Below are 13,049 nucleotides of genomic sequence, written 5' to 3' on the forward strand. Positions count from 1 at the left end.
TTTTTTTTTTTTTTTTTTATTATCATTGAACTTAATTTATTGAAAAACTTAGGAAATAGCATGCAAATAAAAAATTGTATGTTTTTTTAACTAGATACTGTATTTATAAGAAAATAATTATAAATAATTTTTTTTTTGAGTATTTTTCTCAATTATCATCGTCATCGGTAGAATCATCGTGATTCGTAGCCAAAGAACATCTCACAACGATTCCATTAAGCCCAAACACGGCTTAGGTATGTGTTTTATAAAAGAGTTCCGTTGCCTACCTTTCGGCTTCAGCATCAGATCAGTTCGAAAGAATCATTAACTTAAAGCTCCTTCTTAGTCACTTATCTAGGTATATTCATCATGATCGTTTATAGACGAGCGAGCATTACTTAGCTGTGATGAGTTCCATTGGTCATCACGGTCTTCTTCATCAGGTCTAGGTAACCAAATGATACTTTCTAATGTAAATGCTTATTTTAATGCTAAAAATGCCAAAATCGCCATAGGTGTGTCTTTAAATTTGAGGTTTGCCCTCGATTTCCCTAGGATCCCATGATCAGATCATGACCTGGTGACTATGGGACCACCTCAGAAGAGTACCCTTTCGAATAAAAAAAAGAAATTTGAAAATCGGTCCACAATTGACTGAGTATAGTATAGTAGGGGAATATAGGCATCACGTAGCTGCACGCAATAAACTTTATCGATGGATGTTTGTTATTTCGACTTGTGGAAACCGTCAGATTATATATTTTTCGTAATTCTTGAATTATTCCCTTCAAAATAAAAAAAAATTTAGCCACGCTCGAGAATGTCGAGATGACGTTTTTTTTACAACTTTCTAGCCCTACCCTTCTTTACGTCACTCTCAAATTGTCAGATTAGTAAAATATACACGTTTTAGTATGTAACTAACTCATCCTACCTTAATCTGACGCGCTCGGGAATTTCAGATGATGATTTTTTTTTTACTAATCTGATCCTTTATCCTTGACGAGCGGCCATGTATATGGGGCTCATAGTTGGTGGAAGGACTTAAACCGGGTACAGGTATCCCCCTGTATATTAATCTGTCGCGCTTTAGTAAATCCCGAAATCCCCTCTTGGGCTCCCCTACTATTATACTATTTAATACGGGAACGATAGGGACGGTACGATACGAATTTCGATTTTCGAGCTTCGAAGTAGGCCCTCAGGAACGGTCGGAATAGTTTCTTAATAATTGTTTTATGTAGTAGGTAATTTTAAGGATTGCTTCTTATGGCTCTCTCGCTTGTTGCAGGTAATCCGGGCGATAGGTAAACTAATGGTATCGGACCAGCAGAAGCCAAAGAACCGGTGATAGATGCAACCCCCAGGAAGAAAAAGAAGAGGTCGGGGCTAAAACGCCACCGGGGGTCCAAAGTGTCCAAACACAATCTGGAAAGATTCCCGCCGTACAAGAAAAACCCAAGGAAATAAAAAAGAAGAACAACAGCTAAGGTAGGCGAGGCATAGAAGCCGCACCCTTATTCGAAATGCTATTTGATTTGAGTTTGATTTATAAATTATTAGTTTCTCATTTATTTTAGTTTTTCCGTACCAAAATAGTAACATTTAACATTTTGACAGTAATAATAGGTTTTACAAGTTTTTAACTTTAAACTTATACATAAAACAATATTTGGTATCTTCACAACAGGAGGATATGCTAAAGGTACAAGAAATCGTCTATTTTTCTCGAAAATTTTAAGCTAAAAATAATATTAAATCTTCATCAGTTAGAGCGCTCTTAATATAAACTTTACACAAAAAAAAATCGCTAATTATTTTCCACAACCAAATACTTTTTGAACCTTATTGAACTAAAGTTTTTATAAAGAATCAAAACTAATAACATCCAGACACTTCACTTTTCTCTTTTTTTTATTAGGAACCTATTATCAAATTAGTCTTGTTAAGAGATCAAAATCTGTGATCTGATCTGGGGCACAGAATAAGTAATAGTCTGGGGTGTTTATTAACGCTTCAGCATTATGCTGAGCCGGTGTCCGATTCACAACCGCAATGACACATACTTTCCTTCGTGTCGTCTATTTGTACTTAATACTATTGTTGTGTCTGGTGTTGTGAATAAATGTATTTTCTTTCTTTCTTTCTTTAAAAGCTGGGCCTTGTTACCAACGGAAGCAGTGGGCCTTCTTGGCTCTAGTACAAACTAGAATTACGTAGAATATTTAATATAAAAAAAACCGGCCAAATGCGAGTTGGACTCGCGCACGAAGGGTTCCGTACCATTATCTATGCAACATTAGACATTAGCAAAAAACACGTTGTATGGGAGCCCCCTTAAATATTGATTTTATTTTTAAAGTGAATGCGACTAAATATTCTATGAATATTTCTAGCGTCTACCTGTTGCTGTTATTAATATCGAGCAAAGAACGGCAAAAAATACGTTTGTTGTATGGGAGCCCCCCTTAAATATTTACTTTATTCTGGTTTTAGTATTTGTTGTTATAGTGGCAGCAGAAAAACATAATCTCTGGAAATTTCAACTGTCTAGCTAAGCTATCACGGTTCATGAGATACTAAGCGTTGCCAGCTCGTTGTATCAGCTACTTCTAGAAATAGAAATAGAAATTGTTTATTTCTTAGAATATGTCAACAGCATATTCTACCAGTTCTGGCGTAGAAATATTAATATGTCACAAAAAATATTCTATTCTTCTATGTGTATGTGATGTGTTGAACGAATAGTACCATTACAACTGTTTTTTTAATACTGGCCCTTGTTGCCGGCTGGGCCTTCTACGCCTCACCTATCTTAGAACAATAGTATCACTACTAACTACAAGAAAAAAAAAACTTAGTAAAACGGAAACAACACCAGGAAAAAAAAGTAAAAGAACCCAAAGAAGAGGAAAAACAAAATACTAAGAGAAGATACTGACCGACTGACAGTTGTTTCAGTTTTTTTATGATCTTAAGTGTACGTAATTTCCATAGTCAAATTCTCCTATATAACAGTAAAAACCAGATAATAGTAATAATAAAAAAAAAAACCAGTCCAAGTAAAATGTGACAAGTAAATTAAACGATCAAATTATAGAAAGTGCAAATCTCCCTCATTCTGCGCATCGCAAAGCAAAGCGCCGCCACCTCCCTGCAGGGCTACTACGAATCTCGAATCTCGAAGTTCGTGTCGTGCGGTCCCTCTGACACTTATACTATTTCATACGAGAGCGAGAGGGGCCGCACGAAACGAATTTCGAGTTTCGAGTTCCGTAGTAGCCCTGCTGATACCAGTTTTTTAAACGCACGGGTGATTTTTACAGGTAAAAATCTATAGAAGCGGGGGGAGAATTTAACGCCCAGAAACTCAAATCGCAGCAACCTACCATGTGCTACGCGGCATCGTGCCAGCGAGTCATATGCGCAACGCAGTCGATCGTTTACAACCGAAGCGCATATCTCTGTCATCGCTCGGGACCTGGGCGTGAACTCCTGGGTCACTTCATTAGCAGCCTGACCACCAGGATGTTCGGTCGAGCGGACAAGTCGCGGTTTTGCGACTTGTGCGAACTAGCATCCTACCATCGCCGACCGCCCGACAACAAGGGCCTGCCGCGTGAGTGCATGCAGCGAGCCCTTGCCCTGCGGCCGTGGGCGTATTTCCGGGTAGTAGACCTTGACAGCTTAGTAGTGCAACCCTGTTCTCCCCCTGTCCTCCTTTCATCCCTCGGTAGTGCGTCCTGGGCGAATATCCGGGAAGCACGCCAAGGGGCTCACTCCTGACCTATCCCTAAGCTAGGGTTCTCGAGGACCCGGGCCCAGCTCCCTCGTCTTATCCTCCAGAGGTACGCCTCATGGATATCCGTTCCGTGAAACCTCCTGTAACGCGCTTCCACCGCAATAGGGATAGATCATCTGGGTAGCGTAAGCGCTACAAGTCTAGATTTAGGGGCTGTTTCACCATCCATTGATTAGTGCTAACTGACGGTTAAATGTGATGCCGTCTCCGTCTATTCGAACAAAACAAATTGTAGTGTAGCGGGGCGTCCTCGTGGAATGGAGTAGAAGAAAAGGGCAGGTTCCAGGGCAATAAAGCGTATAATCATCCAATACACACACGAGCATAAACACACCACATTTAGAGTTTAGGGTACAAAGAATATTATATAATATTAGACACAAACTATAAGCTCAGGGCTCCTCAGGCCCAACCATAAAGTATCAGCACTATTTTTATTCCAACGTATGCAGGCACTAAAGAAGGTACTGCATTCTAGTCTCGTAAACGTTTAGTTAAGGATTGGTGGATAATAAAACAGGCGCAAGACCTGAGTTTATTGTTTAAACCTGTTGTATGAATGATCTCCCAACAAACCTTCTCTTTCGAGCTAGCAGCAACAACCCAGCCAGGTTCCAATCCCGGCGGTGGCATTTATGTGACCAGGACCCGGGCACCACGTCACAAGCTTAAAATTTTCGACAACTGAAGATGTCAGGTGAGTACGAGTATGAACTTGCCCACCTATTGTTTTAGTGTATTATTGTTGTATTTGTACTGTAACAGGGCCTCAGGCTCCCAAAGATCCGAAGCATGACTCCGATATCCTTTATTGGACTGCCAAAGTACTGCTCTTGTACTGCCGTGCTTAAGCTAAAAGGCAGCTAAGTGACAAAATCAAGTTTTGAGATGGAGTCGAAAAACACGATATTTTTTTTAAACTAATATGCTAGTTGATATCTATAATCTTGTCTATAATCAACTAGCATCTATAAAGATTGTTTTTTGGAGTCTTTTTGTATTTTTTACTTCAACTCTAAATTTTGTTACTTTTACGGTCATCCCGTAAAACCCATATCGAAAATACAAACTGAAACGTAGATGCACAGAAAAACCAGAAAAATAGACCAGCGCTGGGAATCGAACCCAGGTCCTCGGCATTCCGTGCCACGTGCTATACCGCTACACCACCACTGGACAGGGGAACAGACACGAATTTCTCCTATGCACCACGTTTGTTTCTTATTTCGTCACTTAGCGTCTATATTTTCGAATCCATTTCAAAATGGTATTTTGTCACTTAGCCGCATTTTAGCTTGAGCACGGCGTAGAGCTTGCACCCTTCAGAACCAGAAGACCAGAACCATTAGAATAATTTGTTACAAAACTACAGCTCAAACTTAATTATTAACTAATCAATTAATCAAAGCTCTCATTTTCTACTACTCTACCAATTACCTTACCAGTTTTTAACCACTTTCAAGTGGAGTTTTTACAGATGTGGTTTAAAAATTGCCCCCTGATTAGTGAAAAAAAATCAACCTGAAAATGTAATTTATTTGTTAAACACAGGTTTGTAGATGTCATATTGTTTAAGTCGCAACATTATTATTAGTATTGTTTAAGCGACAATAAAAATAAAGTAAAGAAAATGAAAAGTGACCTCTGCAAGAAACGTGTTGTTTTAAGCTTTTTCTTGGTTCCATCCTTCTTCGTCTTCTCCAACTTAAGAGTTATACTCTTGTTGGTGGAGTAGTATCTTCCACACATCCCTCCTTTGAGCCAACCTCTTGACCTCATGATACGACGCGACGCCGACTGTCTCCCTTATCTGATCGATGTAGCTGCGCCTAGGTCGATCTCTTCCTCCCTTCCGCTCGATCTTTCCTTTCAAAATTGTTTTGAAGAAGTCGTCGAATGATATTAATTGAATATATACATACCTAGAACCTTTCGTGTGCGGGTCCCACTCCCACACTTGGCCGGTTTTTGTAATTCAGCAATCGCAATCGGAAGTTACGTGAACTAGAGGCGGCGGGTAATACTAATGGTCATATTACTGACATGATCGCATAATGTTCGTGTTTCGCCGATTTAATTTCTGGTTTCTAACCGATAAGGAGTTATGCGACTGACTTTAGGTGTGCTAAGCTAACAATAAGTATGCTCTCTACTGTTCCACCGCTTAAGCTCGCAAGCATAGTTTCTTTTAAGCTGTAAGATAAAACCCGCTTACAAGGGCTAATAGTAGACCCGGAGATGGTGTCACAAAATATTAGATCATTTGTACCAAAATGGCGGTTCTTCAGGGGACTAATTACGGAATGACGAAAAAGAAAATATAACGTTTTAAACTTTCGGGATTCTCACACTTATCACGCTATTTTTACACAAGTAATATTTACCTCGACGTAAATATTACTTGTGTGAAAATAGCGTGATAAGTCCCGTATATGGTATTTTGACTAAAAAAGAAAATGATGGTCATAGCGCTGGTACCGGCCCAATGCGGCCCGGTGGCGTGGGCGTTAATCGAACGTGTCGGATAATATAAAATCGAACGATTTGTTCCACAAAACTGCTTGTATTTTCCGATAGTCGATAAAAAAGATCTAGGCGGTAGCGTAATACCATACCTACTTCTCCGCTGTGACTTACAGCCCACCATACCGACGCGAATACATTGCGCAGCTAATCATCGTCGAGTAGTCGAGTAGTAGAGACTAAAAATACAAAATCGTCATTTGATGTAATTTACATAATTTATACCTACTTTGAAACTATTTATAAGACTGTTTTTTTGATCGTGTAATCTACAGATTAGCTTAGGTAGGTTTATTTCATAATAATGCTGCAAAGTTGACGACCTCTGAGAAAATGACAATGACAATTATGTATTTTGTTCACTATTCTTTTCAAACTATATAATTTTATACTTCCCGTGTCGCCACTTAAAGGCAAGAATGCACATCGAAAGAAAGTTTTCAAAAAGTCTAGCAAATTTTCTCACAAGTCTAGAGTCTAGGGAACAAAAGCGTCGCATAAAGTCAGTGGGTCACTGGCTTGGATTCCCATGACGAAACCTATAATTTCATTGTGCGTCGCGAGTTTGCAAGTGGCAATCAGACGGGCATGCCGTGTAAGTCGATGACACCGGTGTTGTGAAAATTATGAGAAAAAGCTACTAAGTAGTTAAAATCGAAGATCACTTTGGTTTTATTTTACCGAGTGCTCATAAATGACAAGAGCAAGGTTATTTATTAATTATTACATATATTATGAAGAGGTATATTTTGAAAATACCATACAGTTGTTGTGTTTAGACAAAATACGTGCATCAAAACAGAAGCGCAAATGCTGACTTCTGAATATGAAACATATTAACTACTTATTTCCCTTTTTTGTGTTTATCAACAATCTAAGCAAAAGCGGCCTGTTTTAATGTTAATTTGGCAGTTGATTCGTTTTACTTCATAAAATAATGTCGTGTAATACTAACATTTCTGTACAGAATGGATATATTACTGAGATAGCGCGTGTGCCGAAACTAAGATCTTACTTCTATGTTAGCTCCTTTAAACTCCTCCTATTTAATCAAGCCATGATTTAGCATACCTACTCTGGTTTCCATCCCACTCTATAAAAAGAAATGAATGCTTTAAACAGGTGAAAGTCAAGGGTAATCTGCGTGGACAAAGTCTTGTGACTCGCGTAATAGCATACATGTCTATCGTAATTTGGCCTTATGTAGCATGTTCATTCATACTAAATGTGTTTTCTTCCACAGGTTTTCCATTCTCTGTTGACTTTCATTTTGCAAAGGAGACATAGCTAAACCGTAAGTAATCTAGTTCAATAATTTCGAATTCACACCAAACAAAGACCTTTTAAAAAGTAACTTCTCATTTTATTGTGCATTAATAACTATTATTTATTATTGATTTTTCTCACACACATGCCTCACGCCTCATTATTTTTAATTGTTCACATTCTTCCTCGTTTCTTAAAGATTTATTTGTAAGCAATGTAATTTGTGATTATTGCATGTTAAGTTTTTTTAAATTATATTTTTTGTTTTTTGCTTACATTACAAATATTTTACCATTAAAATGAATGTACCATGGCGAAAAGGATTTTAAAACAATAAACGTCTTAAAACAAAATTTGTTTTATTAATAAATGGGATGTATTTATAAAAAAGGCCATACTTAGCCGGTATTCGATAATAATGTTTACAACAGTTCCAACGAAACAAATGAAAGTCAATTCCAAAGATACAAGGAAACAAAAATACTTTCGCCGCAACCAAAATGCGTCGATGAAACAAATATTTATACCAAAGTAAGGGTAGCGGATCAGAGCCATGTGACTCATTTCACTTTCTTATTTGGGATTTCCACCTGGCAACGAGTATGTAGTAAATTATGCAACCGTCCGTCGTGACTGTAGACAAAGAAATTGAAACTATGAATGTGTTAGTATCACTCGTTAAGTGTAGTGTAGGTGGAGCAAACTAATTGTTCTAGTCGATAACCGGCATACCTAATCATAAATCTCGCTATTTGTGCGAGTTATAGAGATTAAAATGGTATTTTTTTAAAGTACCTATATCAAATTACCTTTTTATGACCGTTACAACACGCAAAGGCCTGTTTTTTTGTTTAATACTATAAATTAACTACAACATTCCGTCTTGCTATTCCGCTACCACACTACCTCTTCTGCGATTTTGATAGCAGATAGCGAGGTAGAAGGTTGCAGTTCATTTATATGATCCTCCGTAAATTAACGGCTGAATCGATCAGTTATTTGAAATAACTGTCAGTGGCGGACTAAGCCCATTCACGGCCAGGGGCGGCAAAGCTGCAGGAAAGCCTTACTTATATTTTTAACTTTTTGCAATAGTCAAGAGAACTTGTGGATATTTGAGACCTTTATTCCGCCACTGAGTACTGTAGTTTTATTAAAGTCTAAATCATCGTAATTAATTGAAACATTTAATAAAGTCAATTGCGTAATAAATCAAACTTTATATCCTTAGTAGGTATCTTTACTGCTTAATTTCAAATGAATACGAAACTATAAACCAAGTACCGATACGGACCTATTAGTTGTAAGTGGCTCCCATATATTTTATACAGCATTCAATTTCCTCACACGGCTGGACCAGCGTCAACGAACTATGAAGACGACCCTGGATTTATAAGTTCGATAACTTCAAAAGAAAGTGACTACGGAACATTGAAATGCGTTGGACTCCCACTGGGATAGGTGTTTCATTCACTGATTCATTAATCGGTGTTACTTTTACTCGAGTCGGAAATTGGTCACATGTTTCTAAGTAATGATGTAATGTTAAGATAAGTTGTTGATTAGGATACTTGAGATGCTTTTGATGATATTATATGATCTTCGAAAAGGCAAGAGTAGGGTTGTATTACTTTATTTATTCAAGTTAAGGTTGGAGAAAGTTTAAGAAAAAAAGTATAATAATATGGTAACTGTTAGCAGTAATTGGTCGCGAAATAGATACATTGCTGACTAATACTTATCGTACCTAATATTCGTAATTAATTTGTCCCGGTTCTAAGTCAACAGTTTGACAGTAGGTACACAAATTACACTACTTGAATTTTTTATTAAATATTATATAATCTACAAGGTTTTTTTGCTGGCTGTACCTAATTTTGATTGTATTGTCATCCAATCACATAAGTAGGTAGGTATATCAAAATGTTAATTACGTCAATTTGGTCACTGAAAGTTAATAAAATTAAGCCTGCCTTACCTGAATCCTAAATTCCTAATATTGCTTCATAACATCCTAATCCAAATCAATCATTCTAATCCCGAATCTAATAATGCCTAATCCTTATATCCTAAACGCAATCCCTAACAATGTTTTATAAAAAATAATTCAGTCTGAATGTCGGTCCGTTTGCCTGTCAGTTAGTCTTTTTATATGATACCTCAGGCTTAAACCGCTGAACCAATTTTGATGAAATTTGATACCTATAGAGATCGATTGTGACCCAGGGAAAGACATAGGAAACCTACCTACTATAAGAAGTATTTATCCCTGAAAAATGCATACTTCCCGCAGGATTGGGATAAATGAAATCTATCAGACGGAGTCGCGGGTTAAATGCCTTCTTCCTACTTATTTTCATTACTATCCTACTTTATATCCTTTAATTTACGCCTGTGCGTCTTGTTTTCGTACATCACTTTGTAAGTAGCTTCAACTGTCACCTAACGTGATCTTCCAGTTCACACTGTAACGATTCCAAGTGAAAATGACCTACGCCCGAGCAATGGCGGCTGTAACCCGCAGGTCCGGTAATATTTGTCAATTTGCATGTGGTCGTAACTGTAAAGTTGGAATGTGAGTTCCACTCGCCTACTTCTCTCCGCCGCTGGACTAAAAACACAACATTTACCTTATTCTGCTTTAAGACTGATATTAACCAGATTACTTGGTGTTTATTTACTGCAATTTAGATTCTGGGTCTGCGCGGGGCGGAGAAAATGACAAGGTTCCTTTTCAGCCGTCAGAGCATCAGTTCTTTTTAAGTTCAACTGACAGCATGCGTCGAAAGAAAAGCAACAATATCTATTGTTATTGAGGATACAATTTTTGCAAGAAAGGTTCTTGAATGGAGACCGCGAATCGACAAGCGCAGTGTAGGACGTCCACCAACGAGATGGATGGATGACCTGGTTAAAGTCGCGGGTTCACGGTGGATGCAAGCCGTTTCCAAACGAGGCAACTGGAGGTCTATGGGGGAGACCTATGTCCAACAGTGGACGTCCTATGCCTGATATGATGATGAATTTTTTTTCGAATATTTTTGTAAGCGCGCGGGCTTTAGGCTTACTCTGCCTGTTGGAACTGCCTGTCCGGCCCTGGGCCCGTGTATAACCGGTTGAGGCGAGGAAATAAGGATGGGCTACGATTGCTACTGTGTTAGTGCTTTGTGATAAATAAACTACATAAATACTTAAATCTTAGTATACCTAATATTCATACTCTTAATCAATATAAGTAGAGCTTGTTGTAATTGGTGTAAAGAGATAGTGATAATAGAGGACGGATTCTATACATATCACTTACGTAATAAAAACATTAGTACCTAATAAACTAGGTAAATCAATTCATCGAATTCGAGTAGCTTCAAAATACGGTCGAATTCGGTAAATTAAATTAAAACACCACCGACTTGAAACGACACGAATTTGTCCGAACTTTTTTTATTCGACGTTTTGGTATAATAGACATGCAGAAAGTACTTAATACAAATAAGTTTGTGATAAAAAAGAAGACAATTTTTTTTTGCTGACTATATGTTCATTGAAGAAATAGTTCAATTTCGACCCACACGATTTGATCATAGAAACGCACTGGGTCAGATGAAACTACGAGTAAACAAAAGCTTGTAGAAACGATACACAGTTTATTTGTATGTGAATGAACTCTCAAAGTAAAGTATGGTATAACAATAAATTGAAATGTTTAGAAGCCTACTTCTAACCGGAACTGGAATTAGCACGAGCAGCCATTTGGCCTCAAAGTGGTTTCATGAAGAACCGCAAAGGGCGGCCCTGACGGATTGATTCAACTGGATAATTTTATGAGCATGGGGTCAAAGCTCGTAATAGCTGACGGTTGTCGCGTTAGTAGGTATACTAATGCATCGTAAACTTTCACAATAGCAGTTTCTATAACTGCTGAGTTTGAGCTTATATTTAATGTCAGTTTATGGTTGGTGTTAGGAATACTTATCATTAATTTGCTGACTGAGTAGAATGAAGAAATAAACTTTAAATGTTTGTGTCCAAATCAGCTGTATCATTGGTTGAGGGTCAACAAATAAAAACGTGAATCGAGGTAATTTCTCCAATCGGAACACAACAGTGCGAACACTGCTGCGCTATTTGACGGCAGGTTAACGGGTAAGATGGTGGACATAAATGATCTATCCGGATAGACGCTGCACGAGGTCTTACTACCAGCAAAAAGTTACCTTTAATGATTTTTATAAACAAGGGGTTAGGTACTTTGAACGTGAAAGTACCTACCGTGAGACTCGCTCATGGTGAAAAACTCATACCGTGCTCCTAGAGGAAGGACTGCGAATTAGTCCGAAACATGTGAAGCTAAAGTGGATTAAAGACGTGAAATATCCTTTTCTCTATATCCTTCTTTTTTACTAAGGGTAGGAAAAGTTTCTGTTCCTCAATGTGAACTCATGCAAATGCAAGAAATCTTAAATTTACCTGGATATTAATCTCTGCGAAGTGGAAATGTAACAAACACTTTCACGTATAAAATATTGACGCTAAAATTGGATAAACAAATAAACGAACAGGCCCAGTTGGTCAGTGGGTCAGCTTTCGTCGCCTATTATCGTCCTTGCCGCATTCCACGGCGCGTGCGCGAAGGATAGTGCATGAATTTTGATCGGATCAGCTGTTAATGCTTATTGACCACAGAACTAAAATACGGAACCGCACTTAGGTAGGTACGGCTAAAAATCCATATGCTTATTTTCCCAGCTCAGTCTTTAAGTAAGGCAGTCTTTAATTTATTCCTACTATCCTATTTACTAATATTACTTATAACTGCGATAGTTTCTATGTGTGTATACTTACTTATGTTTGTTATTCCTTCACGCTAAAACCGCTCGACAGATTTGGATGAAATTTGGTATGTTGATAGCTGGATGGCTGGAATAACACATACGCTAGTTTTTATCTAGATATTCCCTCGGGATCGGGATAAAACCATGAAATTTTATTGAAAACAATTCAATTTAGGTTTACGGGATGACGGTAAAAGTAAAATTTGGAATTGAAATAAAAAATACAAAAAGATTACAAAAACCAATCTTACTGTTGTTTCTAATGCAGTGTTGATGAAAACCTACAAATGATATTAATTAATTATTAAGAAAGATGCAAACGACACAAAACAAAATTATTATTTTGGCGATACTCACTGGAAAGTAACTAGGTACGAGATCGATAATAAATTCAAAACTTTCATTAATAAGAATGTTTTACAGACGTTAATTATGTTAATCGCGAACATCCGCGATCATTGTCCGAAACTCAGTAGACACCGTATAATGTGTCAGCCATAGAAAGTGAAGACTGATCCCGATGTGAAACAGCACGGACCGATGGCGGTACGAGGTACTGAATAAGGGCGAAAGCAGAGAAGTCACGATGTCTGAGCGATTTGATTACGAAGCGATGGCAATGAAACAGTTGAGTCAATGTCAAA

General features: G+C 37.8%; 1 protein-coding gene across 4 annotated transcripts in view; it reads left to right on the forward strand.

The window, feature by feature from the left end:
- LOC141429636 (uncharacterized) overlaps nt 1-7,840 on the forward strand; it is a 45,931-nt gene extending 38,091 nt beyond the window's left edge. Inside the window, exons 9-11 of one of the 4 annotated variants that reach the window (XR_012451560.1) lie at nt 1,274-1,473; nt 3,309-4,481; nt 7,551-7,840. The gene's annotated coding sequence lies outside the window, so the exon portion shown is untranslated. Of the gene's footprint in view, nt 1-1,273; nt 1,474-3,308; nt 6,616-7,550 lie in introns of those variants that run through there. The other 3 variants (XR_012451561.1, XR_012451559.1, XM_074090054.1) reach the window with 3 other exon arrangements.
- Nucleotides 7,841-13,049: the final 5,209 nt, after the last annotated feature.

The sequence above is a fragment of the Choristoneura fumiferana genome, chromosome 7 (genome assembly GCF_025370935.1).
Source record: "Choristoneura fumiferana chromosome 7, NRCan_CFum_1, whole genome shotgun sequence".
Taxonomy (NCBI): domain Eukaryota; kingdom Metazoa; phylum Arthropoda; class Insecta; order Lepidoptera; family Tortricidae; genus Choristoneura; species Choristoneura fumiferana.